Source organism: Elaeis guineensis, chromosome 8, assembly GCF_000442705.2.
Source record: "Elaeis guineensis isolate ETL-2024a chromosome 8, EG11, whole genome shotgun sequence".
Taxonomy (NCBI): domain Eukaryota; kingdom Viridiplantae; phylum Streptophyta; class Magnoliopsida; order Arecales; family Arecaceae; genus Elaeis; species Elaeis guineensis.
The window spans coordinates 4,383,587-4,401,861 of NC_026000.2; positions in this window are offsets into that span (position 1 = coordinate 4,383,587).

Sequence of the window (18,275 nt, forward strand, 5' to 3'; positions counted from 1 at the left end):
TAAAATGAATTTATTTATAAAATTTTTATAAAAAATACAAAAAAGGGAGACCTTTTGGGTGTGTAAAATCAGAGAAATAAGGTTGGGGCATGGAGATACAATAGACAACAAGACTAGGTGTCTAGGTGAGAGCAAAGAGAAAAGAGAGGTCTTCTTCTTGGGTTGCTGTGTTCACCTCTTCCTTCCTCCATCTGAGTTTTCTGAGAGTGTCTCAGATCTAAACTCTTTCTTCTACTTTTTATCTTTGGATGAGTCCTAATCAAAAGAAGGAGGCTCTGATCGACCATCAAGGAGATTAGCGCATACTAGCATAGTATGCTGATTTTTTGGATTAGTTCTGATCGTGATTCGTGGGCTGTGTGGACGACTCCTAGAGTCGGATGTATGTTATAGCTCATAACATAATCCTCAAGTTCGGATCAACAAAGTTAGAACATCTAACTTGCAAGGTAATAGATCTGATCTATATTTTTATTATATTAGATGTAATAGAAATATGTTGATATGATCAACATGTAGTTCTTTCTCTTCATATTTTAATTTTTGATTAATGCCATGTATAATCATGTAATAGGATCTTAGCTAAGGATTCTCTAATTTTATAAGATAAATTTTAATTTTTTTTAGTCTTTCGCTGCCTGATCTTAAAAATATTTCAAGATCTAATCCTGAAATTCTAGATCTGGTTCCAACATAGAGACCTGTCACAGCAAATGTTAGATCGTCGTCTTGATTGTATGGAAATTAAATAAAGGTAATTGGCTTTAATGCGAGTGGGAGATTGAAAGAGTTAATGCTCTACAAGCCTATCTTATGGCATATGTAAAAGGATTAATCTGCTTTATCTTCCATACTTGTGTAATTGACATATTTTATTATGAATAAATTGAGATATTTTGTTTCATCATATGCTATGCATTGATTAAAATTATGATGAATCTCATTGATTAGAGAAATGATTTTAGGATGATGATTAAATCATACCAGTGAGACCTAAAATTTTAATCTAAAATCTTTTCAGTCATAGGATCATTGAGTCGGAGATCAATGATACCGGATAGACTGGCACATCCTATGTATGCTCGATGGAGAGGGTGATTGATCTCACAATCACTTGTGTGGAGATACTAATATAAGGATGTGGGTGCTCATAGAAAATGGTTCACTGAAGTGATTTGTCATGAGAATTATATCTTATGGAAGTCTTACTTACATGTCAAAAGATGATTCTTTAGTGGGAGTAGTGTATATGGTACTCAAAAAATCTTTGATCAAAGCATGATGAAAATTAGAAATGATTTCTAATATTTCATAGGTTGAGTCATTATTAGTGAATTGAGATTTATTTGAATAAGTATTAGAGTTTGACATTTTTTCATATCCATTACTTATTCAGGATGAAAGATGATCGAAGGATTGAATTGCATGGTAACTCACCACTGAAGGATATTTTTGATATTTTTACTAGAATATTCTACATCTTCTGGATAGGCATGATATATTGTTAGATGTCAATCATATTTTATAAGTTTTCATGAATTAAAGAGATTAATTCATGAATCAGTTAGAGAAGATTCTAATTTGACAATTCGAATCTATATGAATTTGACCTAAATCGATTAGATGGAGTTTAATCAAATTAGGTCAATATATATCTGGACCTACTACTAGCTAGGTATGGAGCTCAATGGGTTAAACACATTAAAGAATAGATCAAGGATTTTATTTGAATCAATTTATGGATCATTATATCCAAATTGGGTGGCTAATTGACAAGCTAGTACTTGTTGGCAAACCCTAGCTCCTATTTTGGTCAATATGGGTTCGAATCTGATTTGGATTGTGAACCAAATTAATTGAGAATTAATTTTGGTTCATCTCTGATGTGGGCATTCATCAGATGGTGCCACTTGGCCAAAGAGGTGTCAAAAAAAATAGAGTCCAAAGAGATATGTAATCTTACCTAACTTGGCACAGAATTTTTGGTTCGGTGACTTCTTTTTGGCGTGAAGGAACGTGGAGAGTCCTTCTTAATTTGGTTTAAGACCCATGTGGCACCTCATCAAACCCTCTATCATCCTAGCACAGGTTTTAAGGTGTTTGATGGTCTCATATGGCGTGGAAGAGGAAGGAAAGCAGCATGCGTGCGTGAAGATGTCCGAAAGAGGCACTTGCGTCTATCTATTTTTAATGGAGAAATAAAAATGCTTCTTAGGGGTTTCTTTTGGTGATATAAATCAGAGAAAGCCCTCCTACATGTGGCAAAATATGGAATTTTTCTGATTTAAATTGAGATATCGAAAGACTTCTTTTTGTGGGTGCACGTGTGAGATAAGCTGTGAAGCGGTGTTTCATTTCAAGAGATGCTATCATATAAGTCTTTTGGTTATGATAAAACTTATCATATGGCAGTTGAAATTCATAGGAAGGTGCTTCACACGCCCCCTCTTCATATATAAATAGGGGTCGGTAGATTTGAGGAGGCCATTCAAGTCTTACATGCTCTCTTGTCTTGGTTAGGACAGGATTCCTCTCCTCCTCTCTCTTACCACTAGTTCTCTTTGGACTAGCCTATCTAGCCTATCTAGCCTATTCTAAGCCTAATTAGGTTTAGGACAAGGCTTAAGAGGGTCTTAAGAGGTCTAGCCAAGTTGTCAAGAGGTCAAAAAGTGGTCCAAGTTAGGTTCGAGAAGTGGTTCGACCAAACCGATCGAGTCAGGATCAACTCGGGTCCGGCAATTGTGTTCAGAAAGAGCATCTCTTTAAGTCAATTTCTGTATGGATCACCATTGGAGGGTATACACTTGTGTACCTTATGAAGATATTGAAAATAGTGATTGAGATATTTATAAATTATATGCTTCATTTTATCATAGTTTAATAATTTGGTTGAATGCATCAAAGGGTCCTATAGGGTTTAGGGTTTCGAGTATTATAAGATTTCATAAATATTTTTGAAATCCAACCTTCCACTGCATGATCAGAACCTAATAGTGGTATCAGAGCCACCATCTATAAATATTTATAAATATTTTGGAATCCAACCTAATAGTGGTATCATATGTGATAATTTGGTTCAATCAAATTATATTATTGGCTCCATGATCCAGGGTTTTAATATATACTCATGTATTATGCAAATTAGACCCTAAATTTGAAATGCTGTGTCAAGTACAATATTTTATATGTTTTAATACTATGAATTGTTGTGATAATTATATCATTATCACATATGAATTTATACATGATATTTATCATTCTGTAAGGTTGCCCTGGCATAGTGGTGGATGTCCATTATGTGGTATATGGTTGTCCTAGAGTGATGATATAATATACAGCTTGTTTATATGTCATAAATTATTTATCATATGAACATTCTGACATGCTTAACATTCTATGCATCATATGAATGCTATGATTATAGTATAAATGCTATATGATTGGAATGTGCATGAGACTAGAAAACTCTCATAAAAATCATATTTAGTTGTAGTGATAACAACTATGGGTTCACCAATTCTTGATTAATTGATCAATTGGTGTCTAAAAAGTGCTATACATGATTCTTTAATTGGTTCCGTTGACTGATCTGACCAATTTATTGATGTCTAAGGAATGCAATAGGGAGACCCCATCTACTTACCTAGCCAATATGGTTAAACGATTAAGAAATTGAAAAGTCCTAATATTTGGTTCACTACATGAAAGCCTTCCTTCATGCTAAGGCAATTTTATGTCAAGAACCATAATAAGTTTGTTGTGTAACCATAAGACTATACTATGGGGATTGATGTAAAATATGTCTTGGTGCATTTAAATGCTCATGGCATATCTAGATATGTTGCTTTGTTGTGCAACCACAAGGGCAACATTATTGTAATATAGTCATAAAGAAATGAAGGGTCAAACTTAACTAGACACTATAGTTTGTTGTGCAACCACAAGGCTATAAGTGTGCTAGAGGTAAGTATTATGTTGAGAATAGCATGGATGCAATTGAAAAGGGTGTGTTCCTACTCTTGAACTCATGAATGTTTGTTGTGTAACCACAAGATATTTATGGGGAATAGGGATCTCAACCCCCATATAGAAATCAAGTTAATATTTCTCGCGTGTCATATATGAGGGTTATGGTGGATGTGATAAAATAGTGGGTGACACAATTAGATTTAAGTCCTCTTCTAATTGTGCTTGTCATTATAAGTGTTTGTTTATATGTTGATCTTTATTTAATATAGAATACTTTTGCATAAATGGCATCTTCATTGTCACTGCGTGGTATATTGGACACAAATAAACTAACCAGTCCCAACTTTGTGGACTAATTGAAAAATTTGAGGATTGTGCTTACTCAGGAGAAAGTCTCCTATATCCTCGACACTCCTGATCTAGGACCGATTAGAGAAGATGCTATGGAGGAGGAAAAGGCCACATACAGGATATGGCAGAATGATAGCACAACTATTAATGTATTATGTTGGCCTCGATGAGCAATGAACTGCCGAGGTAATATGATGGCATGGACCCTCAGTCCATACTTCTCAACTTAAAAGAGTTGTATGGAGAGGAAAGTAGAATTGCTCGATATGAATATCGAAGTAGTTGTTTCGTATAAGGATGAGTGAAGGATCACCTGTACAAGCTGATGTTTTGAAAATGATTGACTTAATCACTCGATTAAGTCAATTAGGGTTTGTTATGGATGGAGAACTCTCTCAGGACTTGATCCTGTAATCACTACCCGAATCCTTCTCACAGTTTGTTATTAATTACCATATGAACAAACTGAATACCATTGTACCAAAGCTGCTAAACATGTTACAAATAGCTGAGAGTCACTTCAAGAGTGACAAAGCTAATCTTCTTCTAGTGGATAAAAAGAAGAAGATGGCAAGGGATAAGGGTTTAGATAAAAATAAAAGGCTGAATCCTAAAGGTAGCAACTTCAAGAGCAAGAAGGCGAAGAAGGTCTTCAAAGATGGTATCTGCTTTCACTGCGGCAAGCAGGGACACTGGAAGAAAGATTGCAAGAGTTATCTTGCAAGTGTGAAGCCAGATGCCGGTAGAGCATCTAAAGGTTTGTATATGATACAAACTACTTTTCATTAAGTGCTCCAACTTCTAATTCATGGGTATTAGATACCGCTTGTAGGTCTCATATATGCAAGTCATTGCAGGGCCTGCAAAAAATTAGAAGTTTGAAGGAAGGTGACTTCGTGCTGCATGGAGCTAATGGAGAATCCATTCAAGCAGAAGCAGTTGGAACCTTTTATTTGTCTATATCTACGGGCAAACTATTGTATTAAGTGATTGTTATTATATGCCCAATGTAATTAGAAATATTATTTCTATACCAATATTATTAAGCATGATTATGAAATAAAGATGAAGAGCAATAGTTGCTCTATTTTTCTATCTAATGAGTTTATTGGGAAAGCATATGTGGATAATGATCTCTTTATGCTTCCACTTAATGATTTTTTTATGATGGATAAAAATAAGAAAAGGAAGAGAGAAAATGATAACATGATATATCTCTAGCATTGCAACTTAGTCATATCAGTGAGTCAAGAATTAACAAGTTAATCAAAGATGAGTTCTTTGATTCTAATGATTTTCAATCGTTAGGAACTTGTGAATTATGCCTCATAGGAAAGATGACCAAATTTCCATTCACTGGACATGAAAAAAGGGCTAGTGAATTGTTAGGCCTTATACATTTAGATGTTTGTGGGCCTATAACAACTCAAGTTAGGGGTGGATACTCTTATTTTATCATATTTACTAATGACCTATCAAGGTTTGGATATGTGTATCTTATGAAACATAAATTCGAAGTTTTTGAAAAATTTAAAGAGTATCAAAAGATGGTTGAGAAATAAATTGGGAAGAGTATCAAAGTCCTTAGATCTGATCGAGAAGTAGAAGAGTTACCCAGTGAGTTTCTTGATTATTTGAAGAAAAATGATATTCTCTCTGAATGGACCCCTCCTTACACACCACAGTTAAATAGTATAGCCGAAAAAAGAAATCGTACCTTATTGGATATGGTGCAGTCCATAATATACTTTACGATCCTTCCTATTTCATTTTGGGGATATGCTCTCAAAATTACTGATGTTTTAAATAGAGTACCATCTAAGTCTGTCACTATTACTCCATATGAAATATGGAAAGGCAAAAGACTTATTTTAAGCATGATGGTTTTGTATATGCATTTTTAAAATTTTACAATAAAATATACAAAGATTAAATAATTTAATCTAATGTATGTATAGATCAAATCTAAAATATCATATAGAATCTATGACATAAACTAATATGTATGTATATAAATTTAGAATCTAAAATATAGCAAACATAGATCACATCTATATTAAATCAGATCATATCTGAATTATATTTAGATCATATCTAAATATGAATTGAGTTCAAAACTCTATCCCTGAGTGTGGGTAGCAGATCACTGCATCTGAAGTCTGTGGTAGTTGGTTCTTCATGATGCTCAGCAGTCGCACACACGTTCGATCTCTACGGATATCCACACGAAGCCCTTGTGCTGATCGATCTTGCCGAACATGCTAGCTTGCGAAGACACCATGCTATTGGCTGATCTAAGAGAACAATAAAGAAGATGAAGAATAAGGAAGCCCTCTCCTTTTCTTCCTAGATGCACACATCAGATCTCTATGATAGAGAACAAGAGAAGAACCCTTTCTTCTCAATTCTTTCATGCACAAGAGAAAATCTTTCTTTCTTCTTTTTGCACCTTTAAGAAGAACTTTTCTTTCTAATTTTTTATGATAAAAATTATATCTAATCTAATTTTTCATACAGAAAATAAAATAAATTCTATTGCTCCTTGAATTGATTTTGATGATTACAAAATATTTGAGGAGATTACTAATGATTTTGGCTTGAAAAAAGATTTATTGTATTTCAGGGACAAAATTATAATTTTATCAAGTTCTGATTCGAAAGCCTCAAGAGCAAAAATAGAAGATTTGTGATCTATTGGAGATAATTTCATACTTTTTGGATAGATATGTTGAGAGAAATTCAAGTTTAAAGAATTGGGTCGATCCCTAGGTCGACTCCTGTCAAAAGGGGTTGAATGGCATGCCATTTCTGGCTGGCACATCCAAAGGGACGAACCCATGAGTCAACCTTTGTTATTGTGCAAGCCAAAGTTGCAGAATAGTTAGTTTCTGTTCTATGCCATAGAGGACCCCATGAGTCGACCCCTATGCAGAGGTCAACCCATGAGTTGACCCTTATGACGAAAACTTTCGTAACGGCTAGTTTTCAGCTCTTTTTGACAGTATTTAATGCTCTTTTAATGATGTTCAACGGCTTTTTTTTAGCCTAAATTTATCTCTAGCATCCATTGAAGATATAAAGGTACTTAAAGGAGGTAAAAAGCAAGATTTTTCAAGCATTCATTTCAGCCCTAAGCAAAAAGACCTCTTCAAGCAAAAGAAGCTTTCAATTCAAGTTCACCAACCCTCAAGAGCTCATTCAAGTCTTCAACTACCTTGAGAGAAATCAAAAAAGCTTCCTTCATGTTGTGTAAAGTGTATTTAAAGTTTTATTTGCTCATTAGGAGCTAAATTTATATTTTCATGTGATTAACTTATATACTCTGTTTTGTCTTGATCTTTAGTTTGGAAGGATTTCAAAACTTAAAAAGATTGATCCGAATCTTAAATCAGATTATATTGGGTTGGTTTGTACCCAAAAAATAAGTGTTCTAGCTTGAGATAGCTAGAGTCGGAGGTACCGACATTGTATTCTTGTTGAATACGATTTAGTAGATTTGAATTTTCAAATAGGAGCTTGAGGAGTGGATGTAGATGCAAGGTTGGCACCGAACCACTATAAATTTTGATTGTTTGTGGTGTGCTTACTTGCTCTCTTCCTAAATTTATTTACTTTCTTACATTCTTGTATCTTATTGCTACACCTTGCTTAAATCACTAACTACATATAACTTGCTTAGTATTACTTAATCATTGTAGTTCTAAATTAACTTTAAAATTTTAAAAACCCAATTCACCCCCCCCTCTTGGGTTGTATAGTTGGGCAACAAGTGGTATCAGAGCTCAATGCTCTAGTTTTTTTTTTATTTAACCATCAAAGAGCCAAAGATCTATGGCAACTCAAGTTGGTGCTTCACTAGTCGAGGGGCAGTCCATAAACCGACCTCCACTTTTCAATGGATTAAACTACACCTATTGAAAAGTTCGGATGAAAATCTTTATCCAAGCACTTGACTATGATATGTGGAGTATCATAGTTAATGGACCACACATACCCATTAAGATAATTGATGGTGTAGAATCAACCAAACCTGAAAGAGAATGGGATGAGATTGACAAGAAATGGCTCAACTCAATGCCAAAGCCATGAATATTTATATTATGCTTTAGATGCTAATAAATTTAATCGTATTTCAACTAGCATGTCGGCTAAGGAAATATGGGATAGATTAGAAGTAACACATGAAGAAACTAATCAAGTTAAGGAATCAAAAATTAACATGCTTGTGCATAAATATGAACTCTTTAAAATGGAGCATGAAGAATCAATAACTGAAATATTTACTCATTTTACGGATATTATTAATGATCTAAAAAGTCTTGGTAAGTCTTACTCTAACAGTGATCTTGTGAGAAAGATTCTTAGGTCTTTACCAAAGACGTGGGAGGCCAAAGTGACCGCAATCTAAGAAGCCAAAGATCTGAATGTTTTACCCTTGGAGGAGCTTCTAGGATCGCTAATGACACATGTTGGGTATGAGATACCCACAGCCGAAGCCCTCAGCAGAATCAGCTCCAGAAAAACTCCGCCCGGGCTCCTACGGGAGCCGGGCTCCATCCTCTACATCAACTACTGGTAAGCCCCGTCCGGACTCCTACGGGAGCCGGGCTTCATCCTCGACTCCAACGGCTGCAGACAGACTTCGTCCGGACTCCTACGGGAGCTGGACTCCACCGACAACTCCGACCTCAAGTTGACTCCGCCCGGACTCCTACGGGAGCCGGGCTCCGTCCTCAACATCAACTGCTGGTAAGCCCCGTCCGGACTCCTACGGGAGCCGGACTTCGTCTTTAACTCTAACTGCTGGTAAGCCCGTCCAGACTCCTACGGGAGCCGGGCTTCGTCCTCGACTCCAACGGCTGCAGACAGACTTCGTCCGGACTCCTACGGGAGCCGGACTCCGCCGACAACTTCCAACCTCAAGTTGACTCCGCCCGAACTCCTACGGAGTCGGGCTCCGTCCTCAACATCAACTGCTGGTAAGCTCCATCCAGACTCCTACGGGAGCCGGACCTCGCCTTTACTTTAATTGCAGGAAGGCTCCGCCCGGACTTCTACGGGAGCCGAGCTTCGTCCTCGACTCCAACGACTGCAGACAGACTTCGTCCGGACTCCTACGGGAGCCGGACTCCGACGACAACTTCAACCGCAAGGAGGACTCCGTCCGGACTCCCACAAGAGCCGGGCTCCGTCGTTGACTCCGATTGCCGGTAAGATCCATCCGGACTCCACGGGAGCCGGACTTTTCACCTGACTTTAGTTGCAGAGGGACTCCGCCCGGACTCCCACGGGAGCCGAACTCCGTCATCAGCTCCGACCACTGTCGAGCTTCAGCCGATGGATCTGCACTCTCTGACAGGCTATATCAACAGTCATGATTCTGCTCCACTCCCTGCGACGGATCCTACGCGACCCCATTACTCTCTGACAGGCTGTATCAACGGCCATGATTCTGCTCCACTCCCTGCGGCGGATCCTACGCGACCCTATTTACTCTCTGACAGGCTGTATCAACGGCCATGATTCTGCTCCACTCCCTGCGATGGGTGCTACGTGACTCCACTACTCCCTGGCAATTAGCGGCAACGGACACCGCTCCACTACCTACAACAGGCTCCACGTGGCAGGCCATAGCAATAGCCACGAGTCTACTCCACTACTCTTCGCAGCAAATTTCGCCTGACTCTGGACAGCCGTCTGCCAGACGGTTACAGGCGTCGCTGTCAATCCGCTGCCCCTCCGTCTATAAAAGGGAAACCCCAGATACGTTATTCTATAAGCTCTCATCTTTTTATCTAAAAACTCTGCTAAATTCTCCGTTCGAGCGCTCCATTCTTGTTGAGGCAGAGAACTGACTTGAGCGTCGGAGGGTCTTGTCGGAGCAACCCCACCTCCGGTTTAGACTTCTTTTGCAGGTCCTGGCGGCGACCGCGACTTCCCCAACTCCAGCTTCTCTGGCGCAAGCAGATTTTTGCACCAACAGGATTGACGCTAGAGGAAGGTTGTGTCTTCGCAGTACCCTTGTTCTTAAAGGAGCGCTCAATGGATCCACTTTCGGCCATCTTTTTCTGGAACCCACTCCTCCTTCGCTCGTCTGATGCCTTCTCACGAGGCCTTTGCACAACTACCTCTGGCTATGGTCGCCGATGAGGAGTGGCCGGATGACCGGCCTCTGTCGGATTCCGTCAATACCATCTCGGGGGAATTCTGGCGGGAGGCGACCAACATACCAGCTGCATCCCTCAAGCGGCAAAAAGTTGAAGAACCCATAACCTTTACCGAAGAAGACACCCAGGGAGTCCAATTCCCTCGTAACGACGCGGTCGTAGTTTCCTTGAATATAGCAAATTACGACGTCCGTCGCATTCTCGTCGACAACGGAAGTTCGGCCGACATCTTGTTCTACGATGCCTTTTCAAGAATGTCCACTCTTGGCGGTCATCTGAGACCGATTTGCTCTCCCTTGATAGGGTTTACCGGTGACGCCATTCCGACGGAGGAAATGATAGCTTTGACTGTGGCCGCGGGCCAGTATCCAAAGCAGTCCAGGGCTCTGGTGAATTTCTTGGTGGTAAAGGCGCCATCCGCCTATAATGCAATCCTTGGCCGACCCAGCCTCAATGCTCTCAGAGCTATCGTTTCAACCTACCATTTGAAATTGAAGTTCCCCAGCAACCAGGGGATCGGAGAGGTCCGGGGAGACCAAGCCCTGGCCAGACATTGCTACAACATCGCCTTGCAAAGAAGCGACCGGGCTGACCCCTATCCCGTCGATGGATTGGATGCTCGCGACGACCTCACCGAAGAAAGGGGCGGCCCAATCGAAGATCTGGTACCAGTTCCCCTAAATGATGGGAACGCGAAGCATGTGGTGTTGATTGGCTCCAACCTGGGGGAGGAGGTGCGGACGCGTCTTTTTGATTTTCTCCGAAGGAATGCGGACGTTTTCGCTTGGGTTCCGACGGACATGCCGGGGATTGACACGGAAGTCATGGAGCATCATCTGGCAGTCGATCCGAAGCATCGACCGACAAAAGAAAAAATCCGGAGTCATGTCCCTGAGAGGCAGAAGGCGATAGCCGAGGAAGTGGATAAGCTTCTCAAGGCCGGATTCATTAAGGAAGTCAATTATCCTGATTGGATTTCCAATATTGTTTTGGTCAAGAAAGCAAACGGCAAGTGGAGGATGTGTATAGACTTCAAAAAGCTGAATAAGGCTTGTCCAAAGGACAGCTACCCCCTTCTCAGAATCGACCAACTGGTGGACGCTACCTCAGGCCATGAGCTCCTCACTTTTATGGACGCGTTCTCCGGCTATAATCAAATTAGAATGTCATCGGAAGATGAAGAAAAGATAGCTTTCATCACTAATCGCGGTCTTTACTGCTACAGGGTCATGCCATTCGGCCTCAAGAATGCGGGTGCAACCTACCAACGGCTGGTGAACAAAATCTTCAAAGAGCAGATCGGCCGAAACATGGAGGTCTACGTGGACGATATGCTTGTAAAAAGCAAGTCTTCCAGAAATCATGTCGCCGACCTCGAGGAAACCTTTGGCGCTCTTCGAAAGTATAGAATGAAGCTGAACCCAACTAAATACGCTTTTGGGGTAACCTCCGGAAAGTTCCTGGGCTTCATGGTATCAGGACGCGAGATTGAGGCCAATCTAGAGAAAATTCGCGCCATCCAAGAGATGACCGCCCCAAAGTCGATCAAGGAGGTTCAGCGCCTCACAGGGAGGATAGTGGCTCTTAATCGCTTTGTCGCGAGGTCGGCTGAACGATGTTTGCCCTTCTTTCAAACCCTCAAGCAGCCGAAGAACTTCTGTTGGACCTCTGAATGCCAATAGACGTTCGAAGAATTAAAAAACTACCTTAGCTCACCCCCGCTGCAGGCAAAGCCTGAACCTGGGGAGGAACTATTTTTATACTTGGCGGTCTCTTCCATGGCCCTTGCGGCCGTCCTTGTCAAAGAAGAAACGAAAGTCCAGCGACCAGTCTACTACATTAGCCGCGCGCTGAGGGACGCCGAGATCAGGTACACCAAATTAGAAAAACTAACCTACGCCTTGTTGGTTGCAGCTCGGAGGCTCCGACCCTACTTTCAAGGGCACACCGTGACGCTACTCACCGATCAACCAATCAAGGCGATTTTGCACCGGGCTGACGCCTCCGGAAGAATGGCAAAATGGGCGATCGAGCTCACAGAATTCGACATCGACTATAGACCTAGACCAGCAGTGAAGGCCCAAATATTGGCAGATTTCATAGTAGAGTGCACCATCCCAGAGGAGGCCGAACCTGAGCAAACAAAGTTGACGACCTGAAGTCTCAACCGAACTCCCCCAACGAAGGAGCCAATCCCTCCGATTGCTTTTGGACCCTCTACATGGACGGATCTTCCAACATGGCAGGCACGGGTGCAGGCCTGATCTTGGTCAGCTCGAAGGGAGTCATCGCGGAGTACGCTCTGCGTTTCGAGTTTCCCGCAACAAATAATGGAGCGGAATATGAAGCTCTGATCGCAGGATTAAGGATCGCCAAAGAGCTGGGAATAGGTCAACTCCGGGTACACAGCGACTCCCAACTAGTGGTGGGACAAGTCAGCAGGAGTTATGAAGCGTGGGAGGACAGTATGGCCAAATATCTTGAGAAGGTAAAGGAGCTTACCCCCGCCTTTAGCAGTTTAGACATCAGGCAGATTTCAAGGCTGGAGAATACCAGAGCCGATCTTCTCTCCAAGCTGGCGACATCGGCTCCGGTCGAATTGCCCAAAGGTGTCCTCTTTGAGGTTCTAAAACATCCGAGTACAGAAGAATCGCGGCCCGTAATGGAGATCGACCACGAGCCCAGCTGGGTCGACCCGCTGATAACCTATCTTAGAGATGGAGTTCTCCCCCAGGACGCGAAGGAGGCTCGGAAGCTCCGAAATCAAGCCTCCCGATATATCCTTCATGAGGGCAAATTGTACAAAAGATCATACTCCTTGCCCCTCTTAAGATGCCTCCGGTCCTCGGAAGCTGACTACGCCTTATGGGAAGTACATGAGGGAGTTTGCGGAAACCATTTGGGAGCTAGATCTTTATCCCACAAGATACTCCGCCAAGGATATTACTGGCCAACGATGCATCATGATTCGATTGAATATGTTAAAAAGTGTGATCGATGCCAGAGATACGCCAACGTCCAGAGACAGCCCACCATCGAGCTCACACCCTTGAGTGCCCCATGGCCTTTTGCACAATGGGGGATGGACATCCTTGGCCCCTTTCCCATGACATCCGGACAAAGAAAGTTTTTCCTTGTAGCGATCAACTATTTCACCAAATGGGTTGAAGCCGAACCACTGGCAAAAATCACAGAAGCGAAAGTACAAGATTTCGTCTGAAAGTCAATTGTATGCATGTTCGGTCTGCCTAGAACCCTAATCACTGATAATGGACGACAATTCGCGGGAGCAAGATTCGTCGAATTCTGTGAAGATCTAAACATCTCCCACAACTTCACATCAGTAGTCCATCCTCAGGTGAACGGCGAAGCTGAGGTGACTAACAGAACCCTTTTGCAGGGGATTAAGACAAGGCTTGAAAAAGCAAAAGGAACTTGGGCGGACGAGCTTTATCATGTGCTATGGGCGTATCGAACTACCCAAAGGTTATCCACGGGAGAGACCCCCTTTGCTTTAGCCTTCGGAACGGAAGCCGTCATCCCGATCGAGCTTAAACTCCCATCGGCACGAGTCGTGGCATTCGACGAACACCAAAATTCACAAAGTCTTAGAGCCAACCTCGACCTACTGGAAGAAAGATGGGAGATCGCTCAGGTTCGAATGGCAGTCTACAGACAGAAAGTTGCTCAATATTACAACGCCCGGGTCAAGAACAAAGCCTTTAAGGCAGGAGATCTAGTGCTTCGACGAGCTGCTGTCTCACAACCTCAGGACCGGAGAAAACTCGCCCCAAACTGGGAGGGACCTTATGAGGTCAAAGAAGTAGTCCGGCCCGGAACTTATTATCTTAAGGAGCTCGGAGGAGCCGACCTCCCGCGACCGTGGAGCTCAGAAAACTTACGGATGTACTACCAGTAACTTCGTTTTAATCAAAAATCGCATACCCATATGTCTTTGGACAATCCAAACAAATTGTATAAAAAGCAAAAGGGCAACCTCATAAAGTCGAAGGCCCGGTTCCATTTAGACCGAATGGGGGGAGAGGCCTTACAACGCCCATATGTGCCCCCACAGCCCTGTTAGGGACAGGAGGAGAACCTCGCCCTAACTTGAGCAAAGTCGAAGGCCCGGTTCCACTTAGACCGGATGGGGGGAGAGGCCTTACAACGCCCATATGTGCCCCCACAGCCCTGTTAGGGACAGGAGGAGAACCTCGCCCTAACTTGAGCAAAGTCGAAGGTCCGGTTCCACTTAGACTGGATGGGGGGAGAGGCCTTACAACGCCCATATGTGCCCCCACAGCCCTGTTAGGGACAGGAGGAGAACCTCGCCCTAACTTGAGCAAAGTCGAAGGCTCGGTTCCACTTAGACCGGATGGGGGGAGAGGCCTTACAACGTCCATATGTGCCCCCACAGCCCTGTTAGGGACAGGAGGAGAACCTCGCCCTAACTTGAGCAAGGTCGAAGGCCCGGTTCCATTTAGACCGGATGGGGGGAGAGGCCCTGCAACGCCCATATGCGCCCCCAAGAGGAAAACCTTGCCCTAGCTTAAGCGACTTCGACTACATGACAGTTCCGTCCGGATTCCTACCGGAGCCGGACTCCATCACCGACATCGACTACAGGACAACTCCGCCCGGACTCCTACGGGAACCGGGCTCCATCACCAACCTCGACTGCCGGTAAGCCTTGTCCGGACTCCTACGCGAGCCGGACTTCGCCTATGACCTCGATTGCAGGAAGACTTCGCCCTGACTCCTACGGGAGCCGGGCTCTATCCACGACGCCAAGGAAGACTTCGTCCGGACTCCTACGGGAGCCGGGCTCCGCCCACAACTCCAACTTCAAGAGGGATTCTCCGTTCGGACTCCCACGGGAGCCGAACTTCGCCTCGGCTTCAGCGGAGAAAAACTCCAAGCGAAAAAGGAAGGCAATGGATTGCAACAGTGACGATTGGAAAACAAACAGCGCCCGAGGTATAAAAACCCTGTCACGGCAAGGATTGGGACTCCCGATGGGAGTCCCAGCTTTCAAGGAAGCTTTCGGCGCAAAATAAGACAACTCCCTTAGGGTGACAGAGGCTCGGATCCCCGAATTCAAGCCCTAGGAGGGACCCCGGGCCCGAATGGCCCCAAGCGAACCTGCGGCCATTGACGGAATGACAATCGGGCATCCTCGAACGGCGTAAAAATCGAAAAAGAGCTCGGCAAATAACAACCCTACACGAATAAAAGAGGTCGTCGATGACCTTAGGACGACATGAAAAAGAAAAGAAGAAAAGGAGGAAGAAAGAGGAAAGGAAAATGAAGAAGTTCGACAGACAACTATTCGATGCAGACAAGGTAACAAAATCTCCTTTTCATTTAATAAGATATGCGTTACAAGATCCGGTGGGTCAAAAAAAAAAAAAAAAAGAGAGAAGATATACATCATTGCAAGCCTCGCGAACACCTTCCCGTCTCTGTCCTTCTCAGCCGCGTTCTCCAGTGCGTGTAACGAACCTATCGGCTCTCGTCCCGTCTCGCTTCGCTCCATCTCCGAAGTCCCTACCCTAGGGGGAAAAAGGTGGGATAGATTCCCGGAGGCGGTAAGGGCAACGGCAGCAGTGACGAAGACCTGTTTCAAGAAGAGCCAGAGTCGCCTTGGAGGCAACGGTGATGCCAAAGATATGCTCCATCTCCGAATGCTCCGCGACAGCCGCCACCCAAAATGCTCCAGCAAGGTCGGCATGCGCTACTTCCACCATCCCCGCAATAAATTTCACTGCCCCACCGTCGACGCCGACCGCTTCTGGTCCCTCGGCCCCGACGGCATCAAGGATCCCGCCACAGCTTGCGACGACAGCTCTGCCCTCTTGACCGGTATCACCCCGCCTTGCTACTCCGAAGTTCTCGGGCAGAATAACTTTACTAGCGGCCCCCGTTATTAAACCCTTGTTGTTGAAGGAATTCTTCCTTGAGCCCCCTTTGAAACGACGGGGATCCTCACCGGCCACTGTTCTCCTCCTCGCCTTCCTTCAAGCCCGAGACATCCCTTCAAGGATGGCCTCCGGGGTAGAGGACATGGCGTGGGAACCCCTTAGAGAAGAATTGGGGGCTGAAGACGGCAAGGACCGGTGCGGGGGAAGTAGCTGAGTAGCTGGGCTCTCAGATGAAAGAAGGGTGCCGTCTTCTCGGCAGAATGAAACCCCGAAGGGAGAGTAGGGGGTTTAAATAGCCAGCGAATCTTAGCGCAGTTATGGCAGTGGGCGTACCTGAGCCAACTGATGCATGCCACATGTTCCGCATGTCCCCCTCACCGCTATCAAGGATTGACCATTCGCAGATTTTCGTAGCGCGATGCTTGGGATCGCATTTCGGTGGGAGTTCCGAAAAGACTCTCCAGGTCACCTTAACCAGAAAAAGAGTTCCGATATGCACACATTTAATGCCAAAATATCTGGGAGCGGCGGTGCGCAGGATTCGAGGGGACGGTTTCGGCTGTGCCCATCTCTCTGTACTTCCTTCATTCAAAATTCGAACTCGGAAGTAGGAAGACTGGTGTTGGGTATGAGATACCCACAGTCGAAGCCCTCAGCAGAATCAGCTCCAGGAAAACTCCGCCCGGGCTCCTACGGGAGCCGGGCTCCGTCCTCAACATCAACTGCTGGTAAGTCCCATCCGGACTCCTACGGGAGCCGGACTTCGTCTTTAACTTTGATTGCAGGAAGACTCCGTCCGGACTCCTACGGGAGCCGGGCTTCGTCCTCGACTCCAACGGCTGCAGACAGACTTCGTCCGGACTCCTACGGGAGCCGGACTCCGCCGACAACTCCGACCTCAAGTTGACTCCGCCCAGACTCCTACGGGAGCCGGGCTCCGTCCTCAACATCAACTGCTGGTAAGCCCCGTCCGGACTCCTACGGGAGCCGGACTTCGCCTTTAACTTTGATTGCAGGAAGACTCCACCCAGACTCCTACGGGAGCCGGGCTTCGTCCTCGACTCCAACAGCTGCAGACAGACTTCGTTCGGACTCCTACGGGAGCCGGACTCCGCCGACAACTCCGACCTCAAGTTGACTCCGCCCGGACTCCTACGGGAGCCGGGCTCCGTCTTCAACATCAACTGCTGGTAAGCCCCGTCCGGACTCCTACGAGAGCCGGACCTCACCTTTAACTTTAATTGCAGGAAGGCTCCGCCCGGACTTCTACGGGAGCCGAGCTTCGTCCTCGACTCCAACGACTGCAGACAGACTTCGTCCGGACTCCTACGGGAGCCGGACTCCGACGATAACTTCAACCGCAAGGAGGACTCCGCCCGGACTCCCACAAGAGCCGGGCTCCGTCGCTGACTCCGATTGCCGGTAAGATCCCTCCGGACTCTCATGGGAGCCAGACTTTCCACCTGACTTTAGTTGCAGAGGACTCCGCCCGGACTCCCACGGGAGCCGAACTCCATCATCAGCTCCGACCACTGCCGAGCTTCAGCCGATGGATCTGCACTCTCTGACAGGCTGTATCAACAGCCATGATTCTGCTGCACTCCCTGCGGCGGACCCTACGCGACCCCATTACTCTCTGACAGGCTGTATCAACGGCCATGATTCTGCTCCACTCCCTGCGGCGGACCCTACGCGACCCCATTACTCTCTGACAGGCTGTATCAACGGCCATGATTCTGCTCCACTCCCTGCTGCGGGTGCTGCGTGACTCCACTACTCCCTGGCAATTAGCGGCAACGGACGCCGCTCCACTACCTGCAACAAGCTCCACGTGGCAGGCCATAGCAATAGCTACGGGTCTACTCCA